Source organism: Vidua macroura, chromosome 2 (genome assembly GCF_024509145.1).
Source record: "Vidua macroura isolate BioBank_ID:100142 chromosome 2, ASM2450914v1, whole genome shotgun sequence".
NCBI classification, from domain to species: Eukaryota; Metazoa; Chordata; class Aves; order Passeriformes; family Viduidae; genus Vidua; species Vidua macroura.
In genome coordinates, this window is record NC_071572.1 from 72,388,889 (window position 1) to 72,410,396 (window position 21,508).

General features: G+C 39.1%; 1 long non-coding RNA gene across 1 annotated transcript; it reads left to right on the forward strand.

Moving 5' to 3' along the window:
- The first annotated feature begins 1,683 nt into the window (after positions 1 to 1,683).
- LOC128803795 (uncharacterized) lies at positions 1,684 to 17,065 on the forward strand. The gene is made up of 3 exons (XR_008435836.1): positions 1,684 to 1,713; positions 16,716 to 16,798; positions 16,873 to 17,065. It is a non-coding gene; the product is annotated as an uncharacterized LOC128803795 (long non-coding RNA).
- Positions 17,066 to 21,508: the final 4,443 nt, after the last annotated feature.

Consider the following 21,508-nt stretch of genomic DNA (forward strand, 5'->3'; position numbering starts at 1 on the left):
TAGTCATTAAGAGAAAAAGTAATTGACCTTTTTTTGATTGCATTAACTTTGCTGATCTTCATCCCTGAAGTGTTTATTTTGCAAAAGATTCCATCACTGCTACTGCACCAAGGAGACAGAATAATGCCATTAATATAGTTTGTTTTGGTTGGAGGAAAAACACTCCGAACCTCTAACAAATATCCTCTTGTTAGCAATTGGAAAGGTATAATTAGGACAGACTCTCCCGTTACTTTAACGAGATTTCAGTTCCCCCCCTTGCTGTTGCTCTCTTTCCCATTTTTAATGAGATACCAATTTCCTCCCTTCTCATTTGCAGATGTCTTTCCAATAAAACAGACAGCTTTGATTTTCATTTTAGTGTGCATTCTTAGCCTTAATTCATTCGTCTACATAAGTTGCCCACCACACTCTCCATGTGCTAAACGGCTGTTAATCGCTGAAAAATTAACAAGGTGTTTAACACCAAAAAAAAAAAAAAAAAAAAAAAAAGGGCTAAAAAAATCCTTTTCTTGTTTGGTAGAAAGACTTGTATTTTTGTCACCTGCCAAAGATCAACTAATTCTAGGCACAGAGGGCAACACAGGACATCTTTTTTCAAATCCACCCAATCTCTCTTCTGCTACACTGCTTCTACTCTGTATCTGCTACTCTTATCTTTCTCCAAACCTCTAATCCAGTCTTCTTTCCTGTAAGCTGTAAAGAAATCCTCCACTTTCCTTTTGTGAAATTGACTGTAGGCCAGTATATTTTAGTTGCAGAAATGCTGTCAGCTTGTGGGCAGCCCAGGAGGCCCTGGAAGATTTGTAGGTGTTGAAGGCATGAAGAGAGGGACTTTTCTTAATGTAGCTGATTCAGTACAGCCAGTTCTTCCCCTGAGATTTGGGGAGATGCAGCCTTGGCAAGTTTGGTCAATAAACTATTAATTTATGAAAATTTATTTTTATTTCACTTAAATAGCTCTTTAAGACCTGCAGAAATCCTGAAACAGCACAGAGTAGACATCACCTTGCAGCAAAGAATCTGGGCTTTGTTTTAGTCAGCCCAGCTAACAGATGGGATTTTCTGTAGGTCTTGCATGTCGTTTCTGTTGTCTGATATGTACCATCATGGAATGCTAACCCATTAATTCTTATCTCTGTAGAAATGAGGTGGCTCCTTGTTTGGATTTTGCCTCATGTCCAAGGGAGATGGCAGCTGCTGCAGTCAGTAGCTGGCAGTGTGCTGTACACAGCTCCTGATACTTGCTGATGCTGGAAGTGTTGTGCTACAGAAAATGATCCTGTTGACCCATACTGGAGCATTTTCCCTCTCTTGCTCAGTTAGAAATGGAAAAGTGGCTCATGCTCATTGTTTCATCACAGTTTTAGTCAGATATCATACTATTGTAGTATCAGAAAACCTTTTGTTCCCTTTGCAAGTAATCTTTTGTACTAGACCTTTCTTGGCTGGTATGTTTTAGACAAACCAGAGTCACCGGGTAGCAGTGCCAAAGGGCAGCAAGGTGATACAATGAAATCTAACAAAATTCTCTGTAGGAGATGGAGGAGCTCAGAATGACCTCATTGCTTTCTGGCCTGAATTCTGTGATTTTGCATTGTAGGAGATGGAGGAGCTCAGAATGACCTCATTGCTTTCTGGCCTGAATTCTGTGATTTTGTATTGATGTTCTCCTGACTTTATCTTAAAACGGAGGTTGAATCAGCCTAGGAGGTGAGCTACAAGCAATCTCTGTACTTTGACCAATTCCCTTTGTGAAGAGTGGATTTATTATGCATTCCCCTTACTTAGGGATGATTGTCCTGTTGCTTTAGTTAAACATTGCATCCAGTCTCTCACTTGTATCCATCCTCTCCTGTGGAGGGTAGGGTGCTGATAGTTGGACAGGATGGGTGGAGGAGGTGACTGCCACTGCGTGGCCATTCATGCACATGTGATCCAGGCTCACACAGACTGCAGGTGGTGCTCTGGGGAGTCACCTGTGGTGAGTGAATCCACACCTCTTTCCATTGGTGTAGCTTAGTTCTTTACTAGAGGAAGATAATCTATACCAAGATAAGCATGAAGTGTGACTGTATCAACAGCTGAGGCAATAACTCAAAGGTAAAAATAAAGTCAAGCCTCAGTTTATGCTGGTACAGAAATGTAAGTCCTACAAGGCCAAATGTGTAAACCACAGTGAAAGATTATTATTATTTCTATTGTCGAACTTTTTTGGGTGCTTAGGATAAATTCCCTTCTGTTCTGCATGTGAAAAGGCTTTTGGGACGAATCCTTAAAAGCCAGGATCCTATTTACTCAGAGTTGGAGTTAGTCTGAAAAAGGCACACATAAGTTTCTATAAAAACAATTGAACTTAGTAACAATAGTGTTCTGGGAAAAAGGATTGCCCTCTCCTCCTTTCTGAACTGGTGCATAAATTCATCAGACCATTCCCTTCCAGCTCCCTCTCTTCATGAAAATGAACTCGCCTCTATTTGTTCTCCTTAGAATAGATAATTTGGGTATTCTGAATGAAAAGTGTCACAAAGGTAGAGTAGAAAAATTGTAATAATTACTCATTCAAAATTAATTTTCTTTCTTTTGGCAATTTTGATGGAAAGACGGGAGGCTGGAAAGACAGCAGACACAAAAACTGATCTTTTACGGTATGGGGAGAAGATGCCTGTCAGTCATGAGTGACATTTGCTGGGTAGTTCTGAGTAATCTGGAGATCTCTGTTTCTCTGACAACTGCAAAACTATAGAGTGACAGCATAAAACTCACAATTGGTATAAGCTAAATGAAAACTAACGTGTTACTCAAGCAGAGTTGAAAATAGAGAATTCTTTAATGGCAAAAGTATTAGCAAGTGTTGGTGACTCAGTGTTCAAGTCACTAAAACTCAGAGTTAAAATTGCAACCATAAGAATAATGATCTGCTGTAGCTCTCTACCCAGGGACATAATAAATTCTTTACCACTTGAAGTCTCTTAATGGGGACTCATTGTCTTTTAAAAAGTTATGCTTTGATTCTGCCAAAAATTAATGGCTGAGATGGAGCAATTGCTTGACATTTTTTTCTCTGTTATATAGAAGTCAAACTAAATCATCACAGAGTTCCCTTCTAGACTCTATAAATCTGTGTGAGCAATCCACATGTAATTCCAGCATCAAACACCAAAGAGGGTAAAGTATTACGGTTTGACTAATGAGATAAGAATGAAGAAACCTAAACATAGGTGGTCTGCTCAGGGAAAAAAAAAAAAATCAGTGACATTTATGAGCTGTGGAACTCCATCTACAAGAGATGGTGAAAGCCAGTTCTTGAGTCATTTGAAACAGTGATGCATTTAAAAGTAGTACAGAATTGTTGAATATAGCAAAAGGAGTATGCCTTCTTTAATAGTCTAAGAGACTATTAAAACAATGGACTTTTCCACTTCTAGTTCCATGATTGTTCCACAGTGTGGAAAATTTGGAGAATATTAATGAAGAGCTAGCTCATGAGAAAATTACTGCAGGTGACTGAACATCCATGGACATGTTCATCTTATGCCTGTAGCGAACCTTTGTCAGCAGCATAGAAGTTAACATCACCACTGGTTTATTTTCTTCCTCATTTCTTTTGTCACAGTAGATCAGTGAATGCTGCTGGTTACTTGACTACTGTGGAAAGACAGAGAAACTGATTGCTCAGTCTCTCAGCAGGTCAGTACCTGAGACTGGCAGGCATAACCTTTGTAACTGAGGGCCTCACCACATCTAACCATTGCTTGGTGTCTAGAAATTAACTGGCTGAATTGAGGCCATCCCTCAAGGCAATGTTAAAAGGGATTCAGATGGTAGACTTCAAGTGACTTCCGCACTTTACAATGTATTTTACAGGAGAAGATAATTTCTAGGTTTGAAAACTCTGTAAGCATGGCTAGTACATTGATGTGGAGAGAGGGGAACAGCAGGGTAGGATAAGAGGGTAATTTGCAATGGTTGGCTAAAATTGTACCTTACATGTCATATTTTGGAGGCTTTTTGGGCACACCAGAATCACTAAAAGGAAAAGAAGTATAATTTCTGCAGAGGTGGCTTCAAGCCTAATTTTTTTTCCCAAGAGAGATCCTCAACTGGTTGTGTTACTTTAAGTTGTTCTGTGCTACTATTGGAAAGGCCCAGGCTTTTCATTAACACTTAATTAAGCCACAGTGGCCCTTCCTTCCTGCCAAGGGCTTCCCTCATTTGCAGATTTAGTTCAAGGGGTTCTGTCAAGTTGGTTAGGCTTATAATGTGACTGATCTTTCCAGCTGCATAGTCCAGCAGGAAATGCCCAGAATGCACCCCTAGGGCTCTGTCTGTCTCTCTAAACTAAAGCCCATCCTTCAAAAAGCAGAGAACTACCATTTTTTCAAGTAGCATTTTATAGCCCTGGGTGTGAGTCAGGATGTGATGGATGCACACAGGCTGCACCCTTGTGGTCTGAGTGCAAGCACTAGCCAGTATTTACACATGCATGATAGGCAGGCCAAGCCTATACTTGCCTTTCTTATAAAGTACAGAAAAATACTGAGATTTGAATGGGACAATCTGAAAAGTAATCCTGCAGGTGTGTGCAGGAGACACAATAGACACAATTTTATTACTGAGTGGGTTTTCAGGCATGTAGCCACATGCAAGTTTGGTTCAGGCTGGGGTGAGAGGGGCAGAGGTTCAGGAGCTGTGTCACTTGAGTGGGTTATTCACTGAGTGTACTGGCCACAGTTGGAGCCGCAGGCAGGGAGCACATCTCTCCCCTTCTGCTGCTGGTTAATGCTAGCAGGAAAAGTGGCCACATGGCTACTTCTTTTGCAGAAGTTCATACTTGATATGCCTCTTCATGCCCAATTGCTTAAAAATTATTAAAAGAATAAAAATTATAAAGAGTTATGTATACAAAAGTTAAGAAATCATGGGATTAAAGTTGCCTGCCCAAGCTTAGCTCAACCTTCTTTGGAAGCATGTTGCAATGTTAACTTTGTTAACTTAATTGTGAATTTGCTTTTTTTGCTTCTTTCAGTGCACAAAAAAAGGGTGCCTGGGGACTGGATCAGGGTGAGGTTATTAAGGAGGTACAGCTGCTTAGGCCTCCCTTCTTATAGATGGTGGAAGGTGGACAACAGATTTCACAGTCTTCCAGGTCAGGCAGTAGAATGTTGTTGAAAAGGGGAAAGCAGGTGTGGGTAGGCAAGGAAGCACTGCTCTAGTAAAGCCAGGGGTTTACCTCAAGGTTTGGGCAAGGATTGACAACTTTGTTGTTATCTGAGTTTCTGATAAGTGGTTTGGGCTTCCTCCATTGTGCTCATAGAAGTTTTTCTATTACTTATGATGTGCATCACAACCAGCACAAAAAATTATTTTTCAATCAATAGCCAGTATTGTCCCTAAATCTGAGAAACCCCTTACAATTTTAAATCATGAGCTGTTTCAAATCATGTGCAATTTGGAGTTTGTAATTGATCAGAGCACTCTCTGCCAACACTTTCCACATGCAAGAAGATTGACTGCTGGTGGTTCTCTGAGCACATTGTGGAAAAGGGGGCTTCCTGGGAAGGCAAGAGTTCATGGACACACACTGCCTTTGGTAACAGCCAGTTAACAATGTCATTCTCCTGTGGTGGTGAAGATAATCACATCCACTGGAATCCACCACACAAGAAGCACCATGCAGTCAAATATGTGAGTGGCAGTACTGGCTGCCAACAGCACATCCTCCTGTTACTCTGTCAAATCTCCCTGCCGTTTTTAGGCAACCTTCTTGTCACCCTCATGACCTAAGCATTTGTTTAATTTGTGTCTTTTGCATTGATCTGCGAGGACTGATAATTTCTCTAAGAATCACTCAAGTTTCAAACTCAAGTTTGCTACAAATCCATCTGATGTCATCAGTTATCCTAACCCCAAGGCAATCCAGGAGCATAGCATGTTGTTTTCCTGGCAGCATGTCAGCAGATTAGCTCAGAATAGACAGAAAAAATATTTAATAACATAACAGTGGCCAATGTGCAGTTCTGGACATTCCTCTTTTAGTCTATAAATCAAAGAAATTACTTATCAGCCATCCTAGAATTAGGCTTTTTTGTTTGTTTGTTTGGTTGGTTTTTTTGTTTTTGTTTTTGGTTTTTTTTTTTTTTACATATTGGTAGCATGCACGTATAGAAAAGCTTCTAAGTAGCTTAGCATTGCTCTGATGATTTGTATGAAGTAATGGCTGTAGGACATCTGTACTATCATATGACAATGTGACAAGCTTGAAAGAATTTTTCCCCACAATGAAAGAGCATACTTCATACAGCTTATTTCATAAAAAGCTTGTGAAAGCCATTTCAAGAGAGAGAAGTGAACTTGCTACAGGCAATACAGTGGGCCACAGAAAAGAAATAAAACAACCCCCTGCACTCTCCCTTACTTTAGAGGTGTTGCAATGGATAGGGTATTGTCATAGAAGGTGACATGTCACAGCTATTCCTGTAGAGTAGCTGTAGTTTGAGATACATTCTAGTAAGTGTTCTTCCCTCAACTGTAGGAAATCCTGGTCCATGCAGTTCCTGAAAAGTGTAGGTGTTTCACTATAAATGTTAGCATCTCACTGTAAGTGGGAGCATCTCGTGTTTCTATGTGGGACTTTGTCTTAACCGACATGTTCCCGAAACATTCATGTAGATCAATACCAGTTAGAGCTGAGAGACCCAGTTACATCTTGTGATTTTTGTCAGATGTGGTATTAGAAACTCAGAAGGTCATACAAAGCAGAACTAATCCTTAACATCAGGACTCCTGGGCTGACACAATGGAGTTGGATGAAGGCCATGCTTGCATTGGTAACCTCATACTGGCGTGTGCCTTCTCCTCTTTCCTACCCCAAGTGCCCTCCCCACCCTCAGAGGGTGACCTGGCACAGCTGTTTACAAAAACTGGCAAGTATAGGCCTTTCTAAAACTGTATTCTTTAGTGCCAATTGCAGCAAAAAATTCTTTCTTCTTTTCAGTATGAAAACCATATCCAAGTGATTAAATGCTTTGGACTTGAATGTAATTTTCTCTTTTGGGCCAAATGGCTTACCACATCATCAGCATGTTTGTTCTCTGTACAAATGATATTTTGAGATGGAAACATATCTAAGGAACTGTTATCTATTAGAAGCTGAATCCTCTTTTTCCTGGCTTGTTCAACGGCCTACTTTTAGGGGGATTTAAATTCCTCTTATCCTTATGTTCCTGTCACTGTTTGGAAAAAAATATGTAGGAAATTATGAGCGACAAGTACAAGTCAGTAAAGAACAGATCTCAAGGCCAGTGGCATCCTTGGCACTGGCTATTGATTACTCCATAAAGAGTCCTGCATGAATGCTGGGACAGCCTGATAGTTTTGGTTCATGGACATTAAAATGAAATAATCAATGATGTAACCATTGGATCACAACTCTCCCATGACTTCACCCTCTTCATTGACTCTTGACTTCAACAAATTAGTACCATCTAATGATTCACTGAAAGTTCACTTGCAGACTGACATGACATCTGTATTTTCTCTCCAGGTTTACTAGAATGTATTCTTTTAAACAGAATTATTATGCTTTGCCTATCTGTGCACGTGTACTTTCCTGGCTGATCTCAGTGGTGCTTTTTGAACTGAGACTGTAAGTCAGACACAGTGAGTGTATCTCAGTGTATACCTCTTCCAAATTATGGTTCTCTAACAATCAGGATGGTTCCTAAAACACTTCTTTCCTGAATTAGCCTAAATAATGAAAAATAAATCAGTAAGATTTGCCTAAAAAGGTTTCTTTCAAACTTCCTAATTACAGAAACATGTCAGTTAAGGGAATGATTGCAGATTTAAATACATGCAAATAATATTTATACATGCTGCACCTTTTTTTTTTTTTTATATTTGTCTGGACAGACAGCCTTATATAAACATGAATGTTATAAATAAGCACCCTGTAGCCTGCTTGGACAGAGCTGTTGTGAGTCTGTAAAAGGATTTTTTTTATTCTTGAGGCAAAAAGAGATGGGGCATTCTGAAGTGAAAAGCTTTTCTTGGTTACTGTTTTGTTTTCTCCTCTTTATTCTGGAAAATTTACTGTTTCACGGTATTACATATTTTAGAGTTTCTTTAAGTCAGTGCAAATATCATTTGACAGTAGCAGAGACTATGCAATATGTAATCACATAAAACCTCACATTTGTGTCTGCCTGTTTCTTGAACTCATATTGCACACATGTGACTATTCAACCATTTCTATATGTTTCTTATTTGCAAAAAGGCTTATTCACACTTTTGACAAAACAATCTCCTGTATTTATTCTAAGCTGTACATCTACACATCTCTAAAGTAGAATCAGTCATTTTTGAATCGGAACATTTTTTCAAAAATCTATATATTGCAATGTAAAAAGGGCTATATAATGTCTATATTGACATTATAGGTCATATATTGACATATAATGTCAATACATGCTTGTGCAATCTTTTTGTTATTATTAGCTCCATTCACTTTTAGGATTAATTGAAACATCCTTTGTCTCTTTTTTGTAAGATTACTGACCAATGTTAGATGGTCAGTAATGTTAAATCAAGTTTAGAATAAGGTGCTTTCTTCTAGTAAACACCTTTTGAGAAACATCACAGCCTGAATCCTCTGAGTGACTAAGTTTGTGTTTTGAAAATTAGTACAGACACTCTGATTATTTAAGGGGACTGCAGACAAGGAGCCAAGAAGAAAAGCAGAAGCAGTTCAAATGATTTTGTTCTGAGGTGGTGATGAAACCTCTGTGTAGGTTACTCCAAAGATTACTTCTTACAAGGTGCTATGCTTGATTTTGGTGTTGGTTCACAAAATAATGTTGGAATATTGAAGAAGGTATGTAAAATAGAAAGAAAGAATTCTGGAAAACATGCCTTAAAATGAGAGATTAAAAGAGCTTACGTTTTTTAGCCCATAATAGGAAACATTAATGGGTAAATAAATCAGCAGCAGCAGAAGTCTTCAAAAGGCAGAGATGTATGTCATTTTGAGACTCTTTAATTTAGCTGATGGTGGTATAGTAAAATGTGGCCTCTGGAAACTGAGGTCAGAAAGATGCAAATTTGAATAAAACATGTAGCTTCTCAACCTTTAGTATAATGAGTCAGCTTATCAATCAAGCTTTCAAAAAGCTAAATTTGTAATGGATTAGAAACTTCAAATTAAGAATGAATGTCTATTTTAAAGTTGCTTTCTAGACCAGTCCCAGGCTGCTGAGCAATTAATCATGAAAGCCTTGTCCAGGTCATGGAAATGAGAATTTTTTGCCCATTTCAATAGAGGATATTACATAAGTAAGGAAATAAATCTTTGAGTGAGGATGTGATTTGCATTACATCAGACTCAGCGGTAACAGTTCTCTGGTGTTAATATCTATGAAGTATCACAATAAACAAATTGACAGATACATATTGAATTTTGCCCAAGTTTAAGTTTTTCCAGTTCCATTTACGTAACTGTTCAGACGTAACCCTTTGCATAGGCCATATTTTGGAAGAAAGCACCAACCATTTAGTGGAGCAGGGAATAAAGAATGTTCCCACTTTTGAACTATTCTTGCAAATTTTCATCACATCTAAAGCACTCACCTGATTCTGAGATAGGATGTGAAGAAAATAACTAATGTGGTTTTCAATGCTACAGTGAAATTCTGTTTTGGCTGATCCTCTAAATCATCTTTGATAGAAATTTGTCATCATGGCAGTGCATCACATCCAGATGGCAAGCGCTATGTGTGGGTCTGGTCTATCAGTGTTTAATCTCCAACCCCCCACCAAAGCCAGTGCAAATTGATTTCTGTATTTACTGATGAGCACTTAATCCTATAGGCTTCCTTCCTGCTGAGTTGCCTTGGCTAATGACATAGGGAAAGGCATGAGGAAGCAAGAATGTTGGACTCAAATTATGGTTCTTCCATTCATTTATTGTATAAGCAACTGCAAGAGATGTCCCCTGTGTGGTTTTGGTTCCTTCAATGGCCATGTCACTTGTTCAAGATGCTTTTGAGTCACAAAAGCTGAGAAAAAAATGTATTCTCTATTTCCTCATCCTGCTCTCATGGTCTTATACTATTGCGTAGACAGCATCTGAGTCTCTTCATGGGCTTCTTAAAATTCAGAAAACATCATTGCAACACAGATTAAATGAAGTATGTAAAAAAAAGAAAAAATGGTAAAATCTTATTCCCCCCAAATTCTAATTTATGTATAGCTCAGCCTATGATGTTTATAAAGTAGTAGCGTGTTGAACTGAAAATGTCAGAGAGAGGGGGTTTAATTGCTTTATTTTAAACCTTAGGAATATCATACATACAAGTTCTTATTTATCATACTTGCTAAAATTCCTTGCTGGAAATACCCAGAGAGGCTGATTTGAAATTCTTAATAGTGAAAATCTGATATGTTGAATTGTTTTGTTTGAGCTGATAAAAAGAGCACTTCAAAAAGGTGACTGTGGACAAAATCAAATAAAAAAGAAAGTTGTATAGCCTGAGTAGAAACTACTTGTCCTTTCACCCTTTATGCTCAAGTATTTTAAGTGTTACCTTTGCTTGGCAGCTGTCTTATGTCAAAGCCCCACAGCCACTTCGTGGGACATGAGGGTCTACTGTCATCTCTTCTGCTGTGCCCCGCTGGGTGTAGGACAAATAATTGACCCATTACCCCTAGCTGGAAAGGTCCCTGAACAATGGGCTTACAGCTCCTCATTCTAGCACCAAGCTGTGACACTGGGAGAGTTACAAGACACCTGTGTTGGATGAGCACTCCTGCTGTCCCTAAAGCCCTGCACAAATGGGGGGAAATCTGCTGCTACCACTGTTTTAAGCAGCATGTCAATTAGACTTGTTCCAAGCAGGGTTCAATGACATGGTACATAAATTGGCAGTAGCAGCTGGTGACATAGCTATCCCAGGTCTCCACCTCAGCAGTGAAGCAGGACAGATGTTTGCAAGCAGTAGTCCAACCTAGTGTTCAGGGAATAATTTCTCTCCCTGGTTTGCCTACTGCCACACTGTCATCAGAAAAAGACCCAAGGCAAATATGCATAGTGTCAAAAATGAGCTACTGGTCCAGTTTTTAGGGATGTGAGGAAAGCCCACATTGACCCCGCACCCAGAAACATGGAAGCTAAACATTTCTGTCCAGACAGAATATGTTGTCCCTCTCTCTTTGTACCTTGTTCATAGCTTGCAATCACAGTTTGCAGATATAATTTGTTTTTGTTTGAATCTTTGTTTCCACCTCAGCAGGAAAGGTTCTGTTGAAGAGGCTTGTGTGCCTTTCTCAACTCAGCACAAGGTGAACATCCTTCCCTATTGCTTTCACAAAGTGTTAATCCTTCCTACTGCTCTGTGCTGACTGATCTGTCAGCTGCTCCTGCTGTGCTGGTGACCACCTCCAAATCACTCCTGCTGTGCTTCAGGATTTTTCTTAGAGGTGAATGAGTGACAAGCAGAGTCCTGATGCAACAGAGCCACAGCAAAGGTGGTGCAAGAGAAACTAGAGGTGCAAGAGAGGAGGCTCTCTCCTGTGAGTTTTCTCTCTGCAGGAGTCCTCAAGGGTCAAACCTCACCACTTAAAGCCCATTTCCTTTCCTCTGCTCCTCACTACTACTTACTGCCATCCCTTTGATTAGCAGGACCAATGAATGGATACAAAAAGGTCAAAAATGGGGTGTAAAGTCTCATAATTTCTCACAGGAGGATGCTCTCTGTGGTGAAAGAGAAGGAAACAAATCACCTAACTTTTACCACAACAGGGAACTACCTGATGGGGCCTGGGAAAAGGAAACCCAGGTAAGCACTTAAAAATAATTTACCTGGTGCTCCCTAATACTCTTATGGCAGCCTATCTGTTCTGTTTTACCATGGGAACACATTCAAAACCCTGATGCATCCCACAGAAGCCCAAGTGTCCCTCTGGGATCCCCAGCTGCAGGGCAGGCTGAATGCTTGTGTAGACCCATGATGCAAGGAGCTCTGACTGGTGTGGACTTTCATTGCACGGATATTTCCCATTTCAAGCAAACTGGAAACAGCTTTAATGGGCATTTCTTGGTACCTGCTTTCTCCCAGTTTTTCATCTCTTGTCTTTGCTACAAACCCATGAAACCAAGTCAATCATATTTCTCTATGACACCTTTATTTTATTCATTCTGTTGCTAGAAATATGCAAGGCCCCTTACTCTGCTGAAGCCGTGTCTGTCCTCAGCAGAGACCTTTAGACAGACTCCAGCCCCTTTTCCCCATACTGCAGCATACCCAGAGCTTATGGATCACACATTGCAGAAAAATATCCATTTTGTTGAGGGAACAAGAATACATAAATGCTTCCTTCTTTGTCCTTCCTTTTGTCTAACTACCCTCCAGATGTTTCAGATTCTGTGGTTCACACATAGCCAAGTAATGCTCTTGTTTTTGCACAGCAGGAAAGAAAGGGATTTTGAAAATGGACACATAACAGTTCCTTAGGTCTGCTGCTTATCAAATATTTCCTGGCAACTCTCTGTAATCCCTGATCCCTCTTTCAGATTTTCTCTCTGAAGCAATTGAAGCCTTCTGTTTTACAATCAGCCCCTCTTCCATTTGATAAAGTTCAAAATGGCCTTTAGTGGAAATCATTTCACTTGGTAAAAACAGCTCTGGTATGGCACCCTGCAAAAGACATTTTTTTCCAGTGGCATTTGTCAGTGTGTCTTTTTTTTCTTTAAGAAAATGTCTTACAGGAAAGGCATTATAACTACATTTCTTTTATTTTTCAGATTACTACAGAGCCAGATTACCTACTAGCAATCTTTATTTCCCGTTGTTCATTTTCTTCAACTATAGCAGCTTTTTACTATTGCAGTCTAAAGCTGAGGCCTTGATGAACTGGAAAAGTTTGTGCTAGTAAGCTGTCAACTTTGCCTAGCTATGGATCTGATTTTAGAGATTTTATTCCTTCTGAAAATTTCCAAATGTTTGGTGATAGAACCATACACAGGCTATGGTTTAGAGCAATACAGTTTATGGGACATGGCGTTGAGTTTTGCTGTTTTCTTCCGCATCTTTCTTTCAGCCTGACAGCAAAGAATAAACTGATTTTATACTTGCCCAGGACACTTGTGTGTCCTTACAATCCCAGGCAAATTTGAGACCAGTAAAAGTGATAGTTTTAGCATTATAGAATCATAGAATGATATGAGTTAAAAGGAAGCTTAAAGATCATCTAGTCCAACCCCCAAAGATCATTCCTCTTCAAAGTCTCATCCACTGTCTAGCAGCAGCTCACAGACACACTTGATTTTTATAATTTAAACCCCTCAGTTTTTACCATTGAATGAAACTGGGGAATAGGTGTTTGTCCAATTACCAAAATAGGATTTTATGTTTTCTCTGCTGGACATGAAATGTTGATTTAGAATCCCATTCAAGGATGTTTATTCTTGCAGTAGCCATGTATATTTTAGACCTTCTTAAATCTCTAATGTCTGCCTTTATCCAGCAACTCCAATGTTGTTTTTTGTCCTCTAAAAGTATTTGACTGGCATTATCTACACTTCTGGTATGTGTCTTGATTCAGCATAATATCATGATAAAACACTGCAATATTTAGGTTTTATTCAGTCAACACTCAAACACTCAGTATTGTTATCTAGAATTAGAGTGCAATTTTTATATAAATAGTCCTGATACAGATCATGGTTGGGTGGGTTGTTTTGGTTTTTTTTTTTTTTTTTGGGGGGGGGGGGTTCGCAAAATAAAACACAAAGAGGATAATCTGTTCACATATATAACATTGGGTAATAGTGCCATAAAACCTATTTTGGCTGAGATACAGAAAAAAATGACAAAACTTCTCTCATGTTGCACTGACAAATGCAATGGCCTTTTTTCTTCTGCTCTTGTTTTGATTGTGTGTTTGAGTTTTATCTGTGCTTCCAGGGGAAAAGACCATCCGCTCTTATATTTCTGAAGAAAATTTTGTCTGTTTGACACCCGGGATTTTTTTTTTCCCAGGATGAAATTTATCCCAAGAGAACAGCTTAATCTGGGAAGCTTTTTGTTCAAATATCACACCTCTGGGACATTTTTCTCCTCTGGAATAGCTTAGTGAGTAATTTCTGCAACTTTAAAAGAATTTTAGCAATTTTAACAGTCTCCCCATTTGATTTGATGAAGATAATAATTTTCATGGATAATTTCTGTAAGAAAACCAAACTATTTTGTTTTTTGGATATGCCATGCCTGCTGAAATACCTCTTTGCTTAGTCTCTGATTGCTACTGTTGTAATGTCTGGCAGTCCATTTAGCTGCCAGAAGTCTATACAGCCATTAACAAATAGCAAAGTAGTTTGCATGGATTCCTGTGGGGGAAAAAATAAAAACAGCAGCACATAGCACATTTCTTCTTTACTGCAGTACTCTAGAATGAGAGTGTGTTTCCTTTTCTTTTTTCTTTTTTCCTTCTCTATGAATTCCATGTTTGTACACTGACCACAGCTCTTCAACGTGTCTCTGGTACTTGTATTTTTATCTGCTTACTGCATGGCATATGTGACCAACTTGTTTCTGTTCCCGAGTTATGTGCTCCCAACCTGACTGTTCTTTTTCTTTCAAGCACTGTCTGCTGTGTGTATACCTTAAATTTTTAGAGGCTGTCATAACACAGTGACCTTTCCTGGAGATCCACTGTCATTCTATCATTGCTGCTCCATTTCTGTGGAGATTTTTCCACTGTCACTGAAGATTGATTTTTCAGCCAGCACATGGAAATACTGCATTACATTACTGATTTCAGTTTTGTTTAATCTCACTAGATCCTAATTTTAATAACCTATTAGTAATTTGTCTCACCTTGTTTAATTGCTGCAATCCCCAGTTCGTTGTGTAGGTAAATACCTCAATATTCTCGAGTCCTTTCTCTTAAAGGCATGGTAATTGTTGTTATTTGACATTCGGCAACTATAAAGGTTATAGTTAAACCAATTGCCTCCTTAACCGTGTTTAGGGCACTTAATCTGCTCCAGAGAATTTGGGGATTTTCTCAAGCTCTCCTAACACCTCTGGCCGGGTGTAAAAACACATTATATGTGGAGTCTGCTGCATCAGGCCCGTGTTGTCTCAGTTCCTTGCAAACTCCCTCCAGATGTTAGAGCAACCTCCTGCTTCATAAAACTAATCAGAATCCGCAGTGAAGCACATTCCCCCTGCACAGGCTCCAACTGTTGCTTTTTGTGCTTGAGCGGCTGATCCCCCCCTCTCCCCTGCCTCTGGTGTGCTGCCTGGCACAGGTAACGAATGCTTCGTCACTGACCCATACTGGTGTGAAGGCCCCTGGGTTCCATTAAATGGAGCAAAAGGCAGTAAATAAACTGCATGGGCGGGGGCAGTAAATCACTCAGGGTGGGGAAGAATCAGATGCCGAGGAGGTTTGGGTTGGAGGTGGGCCGCGTGCACTTGCACCCACACTGCAACTTAATACCCCTGCTGCAACTTAATGACAATTGCAATCAGGCAGGGTGATGTCCCCTTTCTTCCTTCCACTCCCGCTCTTTTTACATTCCCAGCGCCCTCCTCAATAAATTAAAGCCTTTCTCCCCCTGCCCCTGCTGCCCCCTCCCTCCTTTTCTATTTTGTTTTACTGCCTTCATGCTGTTCTTCTTTATTTCCAGCATTTTATTTCAAGGAGTGGGTTTGAAGTGCTCTCAGCCCATCTGCTAGTTTGGTTTAGAAGGACTGGAAAGAGACAAGGGCTTTTGGAAGTCATGAACTATTTATAGCATATTTGTTCTTTCACATTGGCACTAAACTTTGTTTATAGAATCACCTGCAGTAGAACCTGAGCCAGGGGACCACAGCTCACTTGATCTAAAATTGGCTTTATTTTTTGAGTTTCTTAACAGAGACCACATGTGTGTGTCCAGTGCAGGCTAAGGTGTGTTTGCTGCTCACACACATGTCAAAACACAAACGCAAAATGCCCATGAGTGCCTGTGTGTGTGTAAAGGGCCAGAGTGTGCCCTTATGAATATTCTTATGGATCACATGTGTATGTAGAATAAGAAGTGAGTTCTATGTGTGTGTTACCACTGTCTAAAAAATAAAGGCTCCCAAGAGAAAACTTGAATGAAAAAATGTTCATTACAATTTCTCCAGCCAGTTTTCATTTTCTCCAAACTGTATTTTTGTCTTGGGTTGGCCTGTTAAAACACAATGCTCATTTTTGTTTTCATTCTGCTTTAAATATCTTTTTTTCAAAACAAAACAACAATTTAAATTGAAACCGAAGCATATCTGTCATTTAAAATTGTTATTTTGACGTAAAAGCGTTTCATTTATTTTTCCAGCCAAAAATTGACATTTTAATTTGAACCCAAACAAAATTTTTCATTTACTTTCAAAGTATCAATTACAAATGAAAATATTTTCGTTGCTTCTACTCAGAAAGTCAGACTGTTTTGTGCTTCCAAAATTGTAGGCGTGCGGGTTTGCAAGGGTTTGTGTGTGCATAATTGTGGTGGTGTGACTATTGTGCAGGATGCCTGTTGAGTATTTGCAGGTGTTACACGTACATACTTTTGCAGAATGGGCCCTCATCCATAGAGTTTGTACATCTACATTTGCACAGCGGTGGTAAGATATGCACACATATGTTGAGTCTGTGCCAGTAATATCTACTTGTATTTATGTTTTTAGGTTTTCCTTGTGAATGTGCTTTTAATGTTCATGGGCTTGTTGCAGTGCTGCCAACAGTGTTAAAAATAACAGACCAAGACTGAGTAAGTAACTCATAAGTTTTGAGAAACTGATAGATTTTGGTTTCTTTTGACCACTTTCCCCTTTTTCTTCTCAGCCTGTCGGATTCGTGTTTTCAATCTGATCTTACAGCTTTGATGACAGAAAAGCAGCGTTTTCATTGTAAAAGTAGATTTCTGATTCTGCAGTGATCAGTTTAAAAAGAGGCATGAAGAAGATAAGCAGGACCTGCATTAAATTTTGGGAGCTGGTAAAAAGACTTTCTGTTTCTGTTTGCAGAGTAAAAAACTAGGTATGTGCTTGTAATAACAATACCATATACTCATGCTTTATGCTTGCATGCATCCATAGATTAGCTAAATGTTTATGTGTTTTTGCCTCATGTTTGTAAATATAATATGTAATTTTAGCCATATTAGGTTTAGCTTCTAGTCTAAATCAGACATTTAAATACTTCATAGTAAGTAGAGAGAGCCTTTCTAAGCAAGGAAGTCATCCTCTCCTAATCCTCATCCTAACACTCATCTCCTCTAATGATAGGGGCATTTTGGGCATGTATTTGGGCTGGCCATCTGATTTTTGGGCATGCTGACTGTGTGTCAGCATGTGTTCAGGATGCATATTTGCTTGTGATATGTATGTATGTTGGAATTTACGTGGCAGTTCTGATTCTACGTGCAAAATTCGTGTAGACACTTCTGTAATGTCCGTTCCCATATTTATCTGTGTGAAAAGCAGCCAGCTGGAGTTTCCGCAGAGTGCACTGTAAGTATCAAATACTTCACTCATTCTTCAGCCTGGATCAGACAATTCTGCTATGCTCTGCTTACCTAAAATATTTCAGAGAAGCTTGGTACAGCATGAGGCCTAATGCCAGCATGATAACTTAGCCTGATAACCTTCTCCCAGAGCTAAGCTTCCAGAAAGTCCCCATTTCACACAGTGCCTTACAGGTTTCTTGCTGCCCTGTTCCTCCCTGGCCCTGAAGGCATGAGCCAGCTGAGGAGAGGGAGCAGGGCTTCAAAGAGCATTGAGCATGTTCATTAGGCTACCAACCTGCAGTCCCTGCCAGGCAATTTACCATGATAAGGGAATGTAGAATCACAACAGCATTGATCCACATGGAAGTGCTTTCATTTAGGAAATGGTGATCTGATATGTCTGCACTGAAGGATACAAAAACATAGTGTTCTGTCATTTTGTGTAAAAATGTTGACATTTCAGGTTTTAAGCTGGGATGAAATAAGAAGGTGAGATGTCAGAATTTTCTATTGGTTAAATATTCTGAATTTTGCTTAGTTTTGAATTTACAGGTAGTCTGTGTGTTTGAATAGGTATATGAATATTCTATATTTAATGGCAGCACTTGTGGTCAACACAGTGAATGCTTTCTGTGAACTGAATAAAAGGTATGAAAGGAGAATGTGTCTAGTTACACACCTAAGCACTTTCTAGTTTGTAAATATTCAGATTAGCATTTTAGGGATCAGATCCTAAGGAGACGAGGGCAGATGTAGGTCCTCTGACTTCAACTGCCTATTGATTCCTGCCAGGATGGACTGTGGCCTGGAAAACATGCTTACTATGAGAAATTAGAGGGGATCTGTTTGTTTCGATTGTAAAAGAGCTTAAGAAACAATTAAATCATGTTCTATAATTACTTATGTGAAGAGGAGGTATCTGATATTACAGGGCTCTTTGGTCCAGCAGTCAAAGGTATAGCAAGATTTGACTGCCAAACCATTCAATTCTAATGTAAGGTACAGCTTTTCAATAAGATTTTTTTAAGTGGATGTATTTAGCTTTGGGATAGAGAAGGCAAATTCTGCATTCCTCTGAACCTTTAAAAGAAGACTGAATGATTCCCTAAAAGATGTGACTCTGAGCTGTTGAGTCAGAAACCAAATTACTGGGGAAGATTGGTGATGGTTATTGAGCCAGCGAGGACTGAAAGGATCCAGTCCCTATTATCAGACATAAAACCCCAGTAAGAGCCAAATGAGTCTTCATAATTGGTTAACAATTATCTGATCAAGATTATCTATTGCATCGAAGGAAGAACTGATTTTCTGTTGCATCAAGTGAAAAGCTGCTCCTTGCCCCTCTGTGCATGCATGCACACAGGGGACATGTGCATCCATGCTATTTATTCTGGGCTGTGACGTGTGCTTGGTGTTTGCTGCTGGGAGCCTGGGCATATTTTTCAGGGTGCTCCCATACGCAGTGTGGCAGTGACAGGGAGTGGAGCAGAGATTTATGCAGTGCCTCCAGGAATCCCCAGCGGGGCCCCTCTGGTGAACTTTGGCTCCCCGCTTTGCTGCCAAGCATTAACTACAATACTCACACTTGTTTTTAACAACAGCATGCAGGTTGTATTTCACCAATTGCTATTTTGGTTTGGGAGTTATGGCAGAAATGTCTCTGGGTTCTTGGCTGGTATAAGCGGAGCAGGAGATTTACTCTTATTGTGTAATGTCACCTTTCAGTCAGTGCTTGGGATGAAAATTATGGAGTGTCATTTGCTCTCTTTATTAAATTTCAAGTGCATGCACCTCTTGTGTGGGAGAAATATCTGGGGAGAAACTTGGCCTGATTCTGCCTAGAAGGGTAGCCTCATCTACTGAACACCTTTTAAAGTATGAATTAGTCCTTTTTTTCTTTTCTTTTTGTCAGTAAGTTTGGAACAGAGGCAGCAGCAGTTGCCATCTTCCAAACTGCTGCCTGTGATGATAGATGAGTTTGACCCTGATAGCACAGAGAGATACTGGACTCAGCACAACACAGATGTTGCAATGTGGCCAAATTAAGCTTCAGTGGGAATTTGCAAGTTGGGTCTTAGTCAGAGTATCTCATGCCTGCCTGCTCGCTGAAAAGCAAGAGCAAAATATTAGCAGCTGACCTGGTGGGATATACACTTGCCCAAAATATTCTGTTACTGGCTGCAGACGAACCAGCATCTGATCTTCTGTGTGACTTTCCCTAGGATCTCACAGCTGTGGGGTGGGGAGGCAAAGGAGTCCTCCAAAAGAAATAGTGATATCTTCAACCTTCATTTCCCAATTCTGCATAAATCACGGCACAGGAAATAAACAAGAGATATTATGATGGCAGGTCATGTTTATTTCTGGTTCAGTATACCACAGGAAACAAATCTGAACATTGCACTGTGAAAAATATTCCTGGGAGTTTTAGGGATAAAATAGAGGCAGGTTGCTTAATTAATTATTAATATGGAGATTATTATTGTTATGACATGAATTTCCAGTCCACATAGCTAGAAATATCTACTAAAATTATTCCTCTAAACCAATACACCAATAAAACTTAACAAGGAAGTGTCTAGAGAGTCCCAGCTATAGATGGCAAAAGCAGTCTCTACATGAAGGTCCTGTAAAACACTTTCAGCCTAATAGCTGGAAAGAGAAAAAACAGGAAATAAGCAAAGAGCTGAGTGTACAAGGAAAACAGTATGAGGGAAAATTTTTTCTCAATAATGGCTTCATGTTGCAGGATGATAAGCATGAAATTTAGTAAAGATGGCAAAAAAGTGAAGGATGAAGGGATTAATATTCTTTAGTTTATTTATTGTATCACGCTCTCTATAATCTTGAGTTTGTAATCAACATGTTCTTGATTTTAACATGATAGGATAAACCAGAATTAAGAAGTTAAAGGAGGCAAATATATCTTGCAGTCTTTCTTAGAAATAATTTTAATTTTTATCTATCTGAAGATAAAGAAGAAGGAATATACAGCCTGAAATTTTCCCCAGTAGAGGAATCCAGTGTTGGGAATGCCAGCAAGAACCTCCTGATAGGATATAATTGAATTGCAGCAGGAGGGCAGAGGGGATCTAAAAATTGCCTGAAAACAAATTCTTCCTTGTGACCAACAAGGGGGACAAACTGTAAACAAATATAGCTTCTGGAGGGTGCAAGTTAAAACTAGATGGATTGCCAAGCACAGAACTCTGTAAGAGAGTGTATAAATAAAAAAATACAAATAAGAATGTGCTAACAGATATATATTCTTTTTTTTTTTTTTTTAATATTACTTGTCTGTGATCTGACTTTGCCACTCAGCATATGTGAAAATAAAACTGAAGGAGATTTAATTCTTATACACTCCAAACATTTTTATGTACATTCCTCTTTTAAAAATACTCTCCTATTGAAGAAGTGAGTGCTTGTGGAGGGTAGATGTGTTTTCTGTTTGTACAATAAAATGTGTATCTGTTATAGGCACCAGGAAGGACAATTTTCACTCTTGCTTGAGAAAATCAGAATAGATTTGAATGTACCGGGTTTTTTTGTTTTGGTTTGGTTTTTTTACTGCTAAAACGTATGCACGGATTAAAGCTGCTACACAAACAGCAAAACTATTTCACATAAAAGCCCCAAAATTGCTTCACCTTCAAGTGAATAACAGCAGAATGTTTTACAGTTTTTAATGTTTGTACACCTTCTTCTATTTCTCCTAAAGAAATTTTTTTTGCTGTTTTTAATTTAGGTCAGTGAAAGCAAACAACATTGAGAATGTCAATGCTTTTATTTAACTTTTTAGCTTCTAATTTTGATTCATATTACTTTTTAGGACTATGTGAAATTAGAAAAACTGGTTTGAGGAGGAAAATAATTGAAATTGAATCTGCTAACATGCAACTTCATCAGCTTTGAAAAAGAGCAGCTAAATTGTAGATTTTTTCTTGTTAATTTTCCAGTGCTGTGAAGAAT